This window comes from Passer domesticus, chromosome 1 (assembly GCF_036417665.1).
Source record: "Passer domesticus isolate bPasDom1 chromosome 1, bPasDom1.hap1, whole genome shotgun sequence".
In the NCBI taxonomy this organism is placed as follows: Eukaryota; Metazoa; Chordata; class Aves; order Passeriformes; family Passeridae; genus Passer; species Passer domesticus.
The window spans coordinates 123,109,859-123,123,147 of NC_087474.1; the positions used below are offsets into that span (position 1 = coordinate 123,109,859).

The window sequence follows — 13,289 nt, forward strand, 5'->3', positions numbered from 1 at the left end:
AAGAGAATCCATTGTTTTTTCTCACCATCTGCCAGCAGATGAGAGAAGGACACTGGGGTCAAGTGAGGGAAGGTCCTGTGTGTTATCAGCTGTGCATGACAGCAGAGACAGCTTTTCCAGCCTGTGCAGCACTGCTTTTTCCCACTAGATCCCAGCAGGTCAGTGATGGCTCAGGGTGCCCTTCCCATGAAGGCTACAGAGCTGAAGTATGTCATGATGGCCTTTGTTGTCCCTCTGGCTCATGCCCCCAGCAATGACAGACCCACTAGCTGGTAAGAGCACAACCTCTGCCTTAGGACTGGCAAAAATGGCTTCCTGGGTTTCTGTTTGCTCGTGGAGGCAATAAAAACACCATTCTCCTACACAAACTCAGTGCCACACACCCAGTGCCAATTAATGGATGGCATCCGTACCCTCCTTACTGACCTCAACCTTGCAAACAGCATCTTACAGTGCAGGGCTGGTGCTGATACACAGGGTCTTCCAGAGGAGCCCCAGGAGCCAGGGAAAGGGACCTGTGCCTTCTTTGAGCAGCTGGCTTAGACATCTCAGCAGTAAATTTTTCCCAAAGAGAAAGCTCTTAAATAAAACTCAACTAAAGACAGACTCTGCCTAGGTCTTCCCTCTTGAGTCAATAGAAAATGTAAAGTTTCAAATTTCTGGCTGTGTGGGAATGAGAAAGTTTGCTACAGTTCATACAGCTGCTCTTGCAGTACACCAAAGTCCATCTTAAGCAACCAGATCAGTTTTCACTGGGCTCACGTTCCACACTAACAGGAGCTGGGCTAGACCCACTTGACAAAGGTATTATATATGACAATATATTATATTGTCAGAATAGATCTGCATAAACAGCTGGAAAATCAGAAACTTGTGCTTAGTTGTTTTTGAAAGTTTTCCTCAGAATTAGGAGAACCTTGTTGTAATGACACAATTAAAATAATAAAAATGGAAACTTGCTAGAAAGGAAGCACTTTGTTCAGATTGCCTATTTTCAGTTCTCTTGAGAATCCATATGAATTTTAATTTTCACAATTTGAGTTGTCTCATAGTTTTGAGAACTTCATCCTCTTTGCAGTACATATTCTTATTCATCAAAGAGCTAAAAGATTTCCTGCCTGCTTTTTTCAGCACTTTCTTAAATCCCCATGTGCACATGCCAAATGCTGAGGCATAATTATATCATCTCTAAGGTATTTTAATCTCCGTATAATTTAATTAAAAATATTTGCTGTGGATTTGTTCAGTGATAATGGAACACAGGGCTTTGCATCAATTTAATGATTTAAATGAAATCAAATTCTGTCAAAACAAGAAATGATATTGCCTAATGGATTCTGGGCACAGATTAACTGATCTGAGTAGGCCTGTTTCCTAAACAGTTCTCCTGTTTTCTCAAGAAATTACAAATCCCACTGGTAATTCTTGGGATTTTCCCTCAAAAATATTCCTGATGTGTATATGAGCACAGACAGGCAGGATGTGTGCCACTTCACTAATTCTTTTCTTGATTTGAAGCTATTTGATTTGCATTCAAACAGCAGCTAGCCCCATACCCTTTTTGTAAGCAGGTCACAATCCATAGAAATATACTTCTTTGTCTTAGTCTTTCCTCATTTTCCTCAATCTCTTTTATATGTTGAGTAACATAGTCACAGTCTGCTCATTACAGGTCCTTTAAATTTCCAGTGCTCCTTGGATTTTTCTCAGTCAGTGCACAACAATCTTCACAAAGACTGGGTAAAGTTATCATCTTCCCTTGTTAAAACACAACATACATGGAGTGGGTTGCATGTAGGGTTGCTGAAGTTATCTACACGGTCTGTGGATTAAGACAAGCCCATGTTCAATGACTTGACTCCCACTGGCAGGTCTCAAGGTACATCCCTGCTCCCACAGTCAGGAGAAACAATTTCAGCAGCTTTAACTCCCTCCCCTTTCTCCTGCAGCACAGATTAAACCCCACATGAGGCTGGACTGTGCTCCCCTTGGGATGACTGACTGTCCATTCATCCCGGAAAAAGTACTGCCAGTTTTCTTGCTGGCAACAAAAAAAGAAAAGTTTTTCACAAGTCAGTAGTATCTTCTCCAAAATCTGATGCTCTTTCTGTCAGTGACTAAAACTTGCTGAATATTTCCACTTGTTTCCAGGTGACATTTAACTCAATGTGATTAGTGGCCAAGAAAAAAAAGGAAAAGAACTATATCCTGGACAAGAAGATACGTACAATGTTTTAAATATCACCTTAAATTACATCCCAAAGATTTAACTATCAACTTTGGATGATTGATTTCATCCTCATTTTACCCCAGGCAAGCTCCTCTCATGTGCTTTGAAGCCCCTAACGGTGTTATCCTATATGGTGCACATAATCAGAACCAAGGCAGTAATTGAAAATCCTTGATAAAAGTCTTTTTCTGGCAGTCCTTTATCTTGTGGAGTTGGCAATATTGAATGAAATTTCTTCTTCTACATGTTGCTCCATCTACTCTTGTGGCTCAGTTAGCTCAGTCATGTGGGGACTCTTTCTATAGCAGGGCAAGCACAGAGTTCATCAGAAACTCTTTGAGATGAGCTGACCTCTGCTGAAACAGCCATTGAGCTACAAAAGCCTATTTTTAGTGCTGTAAATGGAGATGAATCTTTCCACGTCACAAATGGTAGGAAGGAGTAAAAAGCCATGAAATGTGTAGCATATGGTATCTTGTTAAGCTTTTGCAGGGAAAAAGCCCTAAGCAGCCTACAGAATTAACAGTGAATTGGTCTAGGAACTCTGGATATTAAATCAGAAAATTGCTCATGGCAGTGTGAGAAACCTGATCACCTGACCAGCTTTATCACCTTCAGTGTGGGTGTACAGAGCAATAGGAACATTTTCCCAATCTTGCCTGGTGTGTTGGTACTAATCAGTCTGAGCGGGGCTTTGGCTTTGTAAATGCAGGCACCTGTCAGTCTTCAGTGGGGGAGTTGTGCTTCATAACAACCTGTGGATGTGGGAAGTAAATCTGTCACCTGTCAGCCAGTCTGAAACATGCATAAGGTTCCTCACTCAGCCAAAGATCTCTAATTGCACACGCTGACAATGTGTGGTATTTAAAAGAAATGCTAAGCAGGTATTTATGGGAAAGTTAAGCAGAGAGAGGATTCTGCCCCTTGAAGAAGAATGAGAGATGGTGATGGAACCAAGCTATGGAATAAAGCACGCTGATTGTTTTCTTGACAGGCAAAATTACTCAGATCTTGGTGGAAAGCATTTCAGCATTGCAGGGCAGCAAGAGTTTTCTTTGGCAGCTCAGTGTGATACGCATCACAAATGAATATTAGCAATAATTATTAGGTTTGCATTATGTTAAGTAAAACTCCACTTTTTGTTCTCGTTGCCTTTTTACACTCACACATACTCATTTTACAAAATTATAGATCTTCATGGAAAATACTGGATGTCAGGATTAAAGTCTGAGGAATTATCTGATATTTCTATGAAAAAATAAAATTTGTTCAAATATGCAATTTTCAGTCATGACATGGACAGGTAGTCACATTTCTATTACTGCTGAATTTTCTGCAAATCACCTACATTCAGGCCTGGTTGGATTTTCAGTGGGGTTCCATGCAGAAGGTGTGCATATGATGCATGCCATGACCCTGGCAGACTGTGTCCTACTGTGTCCCTATTGCATCTGGCATTTGATCAGCTGAAATCCTCTGGGGGGAACACAGTTAGTGCTCTGGAGGATTCTGCCCTGCCTGGTGTTCTGGTTTGTAACCAACACCTACCAAAGCAGCCTGGATACTCTCTCTTTAATTTATCCAACATTTCCTCTCTATTATCTTGCCTGTTTTTTCCAGAACAGGCCATTTGCATTAATTTGTATCCACTTATAGCGATTTATTAGTCATGTGTATTATTCTGCCATATCCTGCCAATTAAATCTTTGTTCTGGCCAAAACCCGACAACCTCTCTGGCTTATTCCCAATGTTTTCTCTGCACTGACACAGTTCTCCATCCTTCAACCCATCATCAGTGAACTTGCTGAACAAGATATTGAATGAATAAGTTATTGATTAATAAGTTAAACAATACTGGGCTCAGTATAGAACCCTGGGGGACTCCACTGGTGACAGGCCTTTGATGAGCCCCTGTGCCACTGATCACAGCCCTCTGGGATCTACCACTCAGCCTTGTGGCATATTTAGCCAATTTAGACAATTTCCTAAATCCTCTAGAATTTTGCCGTCACTAACAGATTTCCCATCATTGATAGATGGGAATAAGAAGATTGATACCAAAGCTGCAAGCCCAGTCATGTACCTTCTTGCAGAGAGTACATTGATTAGTTACAGAGGAAAACTGTAAGAAATGGCCTAAAAGATAATTTAATTTTTTTTTCATCAGTTTAAGGTCAGGTATGGTTTAACTTCAATTACAGGTAGTCTAGCTATAGTGATCTAGAGAGGTATTTTTCATCCAGTTGCCAACATTTTTTTATTTGTTTATTTGACTCTCTGTTTGTGGCTAAATCAACTGTAACCAACTGTAAAAAATGTTGTAATTTTGTCATCCAGACAGTTCAGAGAGGTGAAACTGCCTGGAGAGCTCTTGGTATAATTTTTCTCCTAAAGATCGAAAGTGTAGGGTTTAAATCAGTGCTTCCAAGTCGTGATTTCATGAACATCAGATTTTTCTCCACTAACTGCTGCATGAATTATGTTTCAATAAAGTCACTATGTCCCTTCATCAAAGATTATCTCTGTATCATTTCCATATACTTCAAAGAATGGAAATGTCATCACAGACATTATTGTCAAGATTAACTCGAGATAAAGATTCAGCCTGTAGCGTTACTTTTTGATTTCATCTCATCTGCAGCTTGCCTTAGCACTTAGGGAGGCAAAGTTGGCTGTGCAGTCCCAGGAATGGCTCAGGATGCCGAGGGATGGAAAGCATCCTGGGTCTCCTCTGGCTGCAGGAGTGAATGAGGAAGGGAGATGTTCCTCTTTTCCACTCCTTTGCCAGCATGCTGGAGTTTGGCTTCTACTGCTCACGTTGTCATTCTCATGCTCCCTAAGGTGATGAAAATACCCAAATTTCTAAATTCTCTGCTGGTTTTCTCTATTGTCATTTTAGAACATAGATAGTCATAAGATAAGGGGTCATCAGTACTTGGCCATGTGGTTAAAAGTGCAGCACAGTAAGAGAATGGCACTGGAGTAAAAGTGCTGGAATTGCAGTAGACAGCTTTATAATTACCAATAGAAAAGATGCTTCCAGTGCATTATGGTTACTTTCCTTTTAATAGCTTATTCAGATTATTAAGTTTTAATATAATTTCTTCAATATGAAAGCTCAGCTCTTCCCATGCTCTAAAAGTTCATACAAAGACAATTCTTTATGTATGTGTATAAACCCAGGTGCCTCTTCCTCTTGAAATGAATGTGTAACTAAGCACAAATCAGAACACATGGAGACTATCTAATTAAAGCAGATGTTGAGTCAGTCTAGGAATGAAAAAAACATATACCAAGGTGGCTTCTTATATTGGAATAATGATTCATTCCTTAAGATTGGCTGCTTGCATGTGCGATCTTCATTCAAGCTGATGGAAAAGAACAGAAATACTGTCATTTATGGGCACTGAGATGCACTTTCCCTTTGGAAGGATTTATAGAGTGCCAGTCCTGAAGGGAATAAAAAAGGGCCCCAGATGAATGATGTTTTTATTACCTACAGATTGTGTCCCGATGAACCTTGATGACTTATTGCTGTCATACTGTAGTATCAATTTCTTTCATACAATGAGTGAAAGGCAGGATACCGAAGTTGAATTGCTGATGGAGGCAGGAAGGTCATTGGCTAGTCCATTAATCCATCCCTTCTTTCTAATATCTAACACAAGCAGCAGTCACAGATGATGGTAGGGGTTTCTCCTGGCATGTAAGTGGTGTAGGGTCTTATCTGAGTAAAATTTGCTTTTCCTTCACCAAAACCTCCAAGTAATTATTATAGTAGTCTATGTATTTTTGTCTTTTTGTTGAATACAGCTTCCTTCAGATAGAGCTTCTCTCATGTCCCTAAGACTTACTGCAGCAGAATTGTATCCACAGCTCTTGCTCACGGTCTTGCCATTGCATAATGCCTGTTTTACACTATTTGCTCTTCTTCAACATTTCCTCTACACCTCAGACCAAGACCAAAGCTGACAACCCGGTGTGCTGTTGTGAGTGCTGTAACAGCTCGCAGACTGAGCTGAGGAATTTCTGATCTCATCTAAAACAGCAATACAATGATGCAGTTTACAAAAAAAAAAACCCAAACAAACAAAAAATCATGTAACAATTGCACAGCTTGAAAAAAAAATCTTGTTCCAAGAATATTTTTAAAGTGAAAACATTTAAAAAATAATAAATTATGTTATTTTCTGTTCTTTTCAATTTGTCTTTCAAATTTCTACAAGTAAAATAAAGTTCTATGAAAAATCAGCAGATTCCTATTTATTAATCTTTTATTTGTGCCTTTTTTGGATTTTTTTAACCTAAGTTACACTTTTATATAATTGTCAATAACATTGCATTCTTTGGTGTAAAATTAACCTTAAATTTTCAAGAAAATTTGCTCTGAGTGGGCTCAGATATAGACAGATCAAAGCAGTGCTGCTAAAAGTCTTTATTTCATTGAATACATCACTCTTCCTCCATTTATAGCATATTTCTATAAATATTTCTATGAACTCTGGATCTGTTTGATCTTTTGTCAGTGTTGCAGGTAATTTGTCAGATGTATTAGGCATTATATGTAGCCTTAATAGAAGAATATAGGAAGAATAAAATAGAATTACATTTAAATATCTCTAATTAGTGGATAAAGACTGAGACTGGGGCTTCCAGTTCTATACACAAAGAAGGAAATTAAAAAATAGAGAGTAATCTTTTTTTCTATTGTGCCCCTTCCTCTCTTAACACATTGACAGAACATTGTATCCCTTCTGAATATTTGAATGGTCAGGATTTGTGTCTTGACAAACACTTGTGTTGTGACTGTAAATGCAAACTGAACTTTTCAATTGTGAGTAATACTAAGTTTAAATGTGGTTGAGAACTTGGTTATGAAAAGATTGTATTAAAATCATCACAGAGTGTATAACAGTTACAGTAGAAGTTACCTTATTCCTTTAAAGATGCAGATTCCCTTGAAATAAATTATTACTTGCTTTTGAGAACAATGTGCTTTGACTGTATCCCTGCGACACATTTGCAAAGGATGAACTTTGCATGTAGCTCTTCTCCGGGTCTTTGGTTTCATTCAAAATGTTGAAAGTCTCGACTTTGGCATTAAAACAAGAAGGAAAAAAAAGGCATTCTCCCTCCCTATTACTGACTGTGACTTAAGGAGAGTTGGCACACTCTGGAATACTGTTCTATTTCATACCATGCCCCCTGTGTGGCAGATTTAATCTGTAGTGTTAAATGGGAAATGACTGTGGTTTTTTTTGAGTTGAAAAACTGGCAAGAGCTCATAGCACTGAAAAACTGATCCAGGTTTGATGAGACATTTCTTCAGTATTCCTTATTGTTGGGACTACCAATAACTTGGGGTAAATGCAAGCATACTCTGCATCTGTGTGAAGGGAATTCCAGGTTCAGTCTTGCACTTCAAAATACATCAGCGGATCTTTCCCTGTGTCAAACCTTCCTCTCCTTGTTCAACAGAAGAGACTCAGTTTTCTTCAGTGCAGCAGCAGCACAAACCCCTGGTTTCCATTTCTGGGTACACCTTCACCTGGCAGCTGTGCAAACAACCATCCTGGAGACACCTACAGGCACCTTGCTTCTCTTTTGCTGCCAGTGTGTCTTGGAAGAGTAACGTCTAAATTGTTGCCTTCCATTTCCTAAATTCTGTATCAAGCTTTGTATCCCATGTCCATCCCAGTTTCTACAGGAATGGGTCTCAAGTTCTTGGTTCAGTCAGCAAAAGTAAGCATTATTTTCCTTGCACTGCTCACCATTACAGGGATTTTACAGGAATCTTGCTAAAGGGATTTCTTTGTCCATTGAGAAAACTGTGGTGATGGTGGCCTCAACATTATCATCAAACTTCTCTGCTTCCTTCAAGTTTTCCAAAAGCTCCAGCTGTGTTTGGTCATTTAAGTGCTTTGTGATTCAACTGCTTTAATTTCTCAGCGTACATTTTACCCCCCTGCTGTGCACTTTCCAGCACTCACTTGAAGCTGAGGAACCGACACAGGTCTGGTTCTTTTGACAGCTGAGTGCTGACAGACTAGTGCTGTATAGCATGAGCTGTGGCACACCACGGGGATGACAGATGGCTCCTGTAAGTCACCAAGCCAACCCTGTAAATACTCAAACACCTACATGAGGAGAGAAAAGACAGGAGGAAAAAAACTGTGGAGAGATTGAATACTGAGAGATGGAAAATTAACCTATCTTTTTGCTTAGCAGAAGTGAAAAAATAATAAACGAAATTAATGGCCATATAGCTGATGGATCAGGGAGTAGCTCTCTGAAGACCATGCCAAGCTGCTGAGTAGTGACAAATTTGATAAAGCTGGCCTTTGTTTTAAGACAGAAGATGAAACAGATGTTGCTGGAAAGACTTTGGCTTCAGTAAGCTCTTTCTCTCACACTGAAACAAGATATCTCCTGCTGATACTGATAAAAAGATAAACTGAGACCCACTTGGTGATGGTGGAAGCAACTGAGATGGGCACCTTTGGTGTCTGTACAGGGGAATCCCTATCTGTAGTATTACAACATTGGGGGTTGACCTCAGAACTCCTGGGGTGAAGAGCAACAGCAGGTGTGGGACCTGAGCAATCCACAGCTCAGTATGAATACCTGCTGTGCTGGTTGCTCTAAAAGCACAGTGTTGGGATTTTCCTGTGTAAAGACTCCAATCCCACAGTGTTTCTCCATCACTTATCAATACTAAGGAATAAAGGAGGAAAACATAACTGTATGCTCTTTCAAGCTACCATGAAGCAAGTAGATTGAGTATAATTTCTCTTCCTCAGTTTATTTTTCTCATAAGAACTGATAGCTGAAGGATCTTTTGGTTGTGTTAATTTCAAGATAAGATTGTTTCTAGAAAGGATAAACACCCTGCTTTCATCTCTGTTCCAAGCAAAATTGTTCTTATAAGAATGTCTTATTGCAATATATTGCTGCATTTATTTTATTCAGGCTTTGGTACTTAGGCAGAGATTATATCAAAAGTTGAAACCAGATTAATCTCCTCTGAAATATAAATTCAGGAAAAAAATACAGGCTTAATCCATTTTTGTGACAAGGTCATGTTTCTAATCTCATGGATATTTGGGATGTCATGTACGTAAGTTAAGGCTTTTGCATTTCAGATCTACTAAATGGGCAGCTCTAGTGTGACTCCCTCAGGGAAAGCAAACCTGCATCTTTTAACAGGTTTTCATATAAGTCACTGAGAGTGAGTGAACAGGGGAGAAGAAATAATTACATTTTAGCCTGTACGTGTCAGATTGAGCTTTTATAGAGATGGAGGAAGTAAATTTTGCACTGATTTTCCTCATTGATTCAATAGATGGTTAGCTAAAATGTAGAAGTAGCAGGCAAAAGTGGCTGTTGCACTTAAAAATGTTGCATATAAGAAGAAAAGTATTATGATCTATAAAAGATGAGAGAAGACAGGGCCCAAAAGTAAGATATCTTTAAAGGCAGAGAATTTGAGGTTGTTGCAAAAATGAAAATCTTAAGGAGAATATTATTTTCTGGATTTTCAATAAGTCATTCTAGAAGTGTCTGTGGGGCTGTGGGCACATCTTATCCTACTGCCTTCATCCTGAGGAATCTACAGTTTCAAACTCATCGGTGGCATTTGTAATTTTGAACCCAATGTGCAGTTAGCAAACACCAGTCGTGAGAAGAGTTTTGTGTTGACTGTTGCTCCTCTGTGCTAGAGAAGATGGAAAAGTCAGATGGTCAGATCAGGTCTTTTTTTTATAAAGAACTCTTCAAAATGTTACTTACAGTCATCACTGGAAAGGTAAAAAGAGCAGAAAGGTAAAGTAAACAAAAATCTTAGTGAGCTGAGAAATTTTTTTTCTTTTTGATGGCTGTGAATGAAAATCATTTAACTTATTTTTCTTTCTGAAATGGGCTCAAAAGAAACATCTAAACTTCAAAAACTCTTACGGGACAATGAAAGCATCATTTGTCCAGACCTATTTACCCATTACATATCATAACTCTGTAGTCCCAGCACCAATGAGACACACAAAATCTCAGACACCATCACACTGTAATAATGGATAATGCTGACATTTTAATGGAAAAAAATTGTAGCCTCACAGCTGGCTTTTGGGATACATCATAGCAGAGGCTGGGCTGCAGGCTCCAACCTTGAAACTCTGCTCTTGACGTCTACTATCATCAGCACAAATTGTGCCTGAGAGGTTTGGGCCTCAGACAACCACCAAGAGACCCCAGTTTGTCTCATCAGGTCCAAGACTTTCAGCACTTGCCCTTTTAATGTTGAGAGTGAAATTCAGTCTTCTTAGTCATGTTCTTCTTTACTGTGGATGTAACAAGTATGCACAGTTTTCAGTTTCACCAGCCCACATCAGTAACTTCAGTTTACGGTACTCACATTCTATTTTGATTTCTGAATAAATGGCTAAATCATACTTGGGAGGGATATTTGTATCTGAAAAATGAAAGATGATGTAAGCCCACCAACTTGATGGATTAAAAATTAGAGTGAAAATATTCAGAGAGTTGAACATAATTTTGCTTTTGTTCAGAACAGACAAATTGAAGATCCTTATGCTGTGGCTATTAATTCATTCTTTATCTCTCTTTTTGGAACACTGGAGGAAAGCATGGAGAAGCCTGTGGATATTTCCCAGAGGAAAATACATGAATCTAAGGGAATATGGGAAAAGCATAACTAAGGACAAAAGCCTGTCATGCCAATTTGGGAGCTGAAAATGTGTTATTTTGCTTTTGTCCTAAGCATTTGAAAACACTGCAGCAGGCGTAAACCAGAGAACTTCGCTAGCAGAAAATGAAAATTTCTTTTGCTTCCTCTTTCTTTTTGAATTGTGCCAATGAAAGCCTGGTGAACACAGGAGCCAGAAACCTCCAGTTCTCCCAATCACCTGGGCAGAGCTCAAACCTTTCACAGGTTCATGCTGCTTCTAAGAATTTCTGGAGCAGGCTTCACCTGTAGCCCTGTTTTTTCCCCAGCAACAATGTAGCTCTATTGCTTATAGAGTGTAGCCCAGTGAGGATTAAACTGATCGAGTACCAAGCACATTTCACAAAGAGAGGGTGAACTCTACTACTATTTCTGAAGACAGAATAGAGTAATTGGCTTTCCTGGGGGGAAAAGGTCATGTTATAAAGCTGGATACCACCGGATCTTCTAAGATGTGTGTGGCTGGAACATTAATTTTTGCAGCAGTGATAAATGCTACTTTGCTTTTACAAAACTGGGTTGGTAACAGGTCCAATATGAGAGAAAGTCTTTAAATAAAGTGTGGAATAAAGTCTAATGGGAGGACGCAAGATAACATTAAATGACTTTTAGACTGATCAGTTCTCTGAAGTTTTCCACTTCTATTTTCAAACATACTACAGAAAAACAACTGTTTGGGGAATAGACTCACAATGCAAATAACAGGTGAATGATTATTATTTCCAGGATTCTGGAAGTTCTCTCTTTAGGATGGAACACACATGGATGTCAAATGTAAATATTTTATTCAATATAAATTATGAAAATATTATCAGCAGAGGTTCCAGGTTTTGTACCATTCTGTTATTAAAGTTTTTGATAAATCATCCCTGTTAGGGGAGCTGGGACAGATTTGACAGCTCAATGGATATTAGGCTGGCACAGCTCTTTTCCCCCAGGTACAACCAGCAGCAAGTTTCACAACTAGGATGTGTTTCTAGCAGGCATGTGCACCATGAAGAGTCATAAATACACATGTACATGGCCAGACACACAGGCTGACAGTGACAGAAACACTGAGGATTCACACAAACACTCAGTGTCAGGGGCCTCATCCTGACCTCCTCTCTGTATAAGCAGGACGGAGTGATGCTAGTGGAAATCTATGCATATATTTAGATACCCCGGGATCCTAGTCTCTCCATCTCAGTAGCACCATGGATACACAGGCCTCTCAGCTCTGATTCCAACACTGGCACTTGATTTTATTCACTCTGGTGAGGAACTGGGTTTTTTAACTCCTAAACATCCCATAGTAAGCCTTGGGCAATCTCTTCCTCTGTGTCCTGTATTGTGTCCGACAACCTCAGGCAGCAAACCCCAGAGGTCTGAGAGATGATTCAGCATTGACTCATTGTGGTCTTTTCCATGGCTGGATGTTGGGCTGAGGGTCTTCTGGGACAAGTCTGGGACTGGTCTGGGCAGTGTGTCCCTTCCTGAGTCCTTAATCTGGGTTTTCACCTGCCCCTGTGCTCCTCTGGGCTTATGGAGATGGACAATCTTTGATGGGTTGATGGCTCTGTGATGGACTGTGGAAAAGCCTGGCAGGTGATTATTTGGTTTTCCCCCACTACGTCTCCCTCTGCTTCTTTATGGACATACAGAGTAGCTTTTATCACATGATAATCTGAGCTGCATTTTTTTAGCTGTTGTATACACCCAGTCTTAATTATTGCATGAGTTTTAAGTATCACTGGCTTTGGTATTGAAGCTTATACTTCCAGGAAAGCATATGGGTATCTTGCAGAGACTATGCAGTGATGTATTGTGAGGATTAAGTATGTGTTTGATCCCTGGATTTTATAAACAGGTAAAATAAAATTCATTCCAGGATTTCATCAGTTCACTGGAGAGATCCCTCAAACCACCAAAATGCAAACATAGAAAGGTTTCCCATTTTAAAACCTTAGAATGTTCAAAACTAAAAGAGCTGTTCAAAATGAAAAGATAAAAGCAGATGAAATAGATATTAAGAACTTAGAACAATTTTACATGAAATGCTCTAACCAGCCTGAAGCAAAATACTGTGGTTTCATTCAATTGGCTGAAAGTTTTAATGAAATTTAATTCAGCTTCTAGAAATACTTTTCTATTCTAAATTAAAATGACCATTATGTTAAAATCTTTATACAATTTCATTCACTGTTTCTGAGAAGAGCTGGGTGGAAAAATGGCACAACAATAGCTGTATAAAAGCTAATTTAACAAAATCCAGCTGTTCCCTGAATTTAGCAGGGGCCTCCACCATTTTGTATGAAATACTGCTTTTTAAATCTACCTCA

General features: G+C 39.3%; 1 long non-coding RNA gene across 1 annotated transcript in view; it reads right to left on the bottom strand.

Annotated features, from left to right (window-relative positions):
* LOC135289459 (uncharacterized) overlaps positions 1–13,289 on the bottom strand; it is a 96,857-nt gene that overhangs the window by 10,831 nt on the left and 72,737 nt on the right. The window lies entirely within an intron of this gene.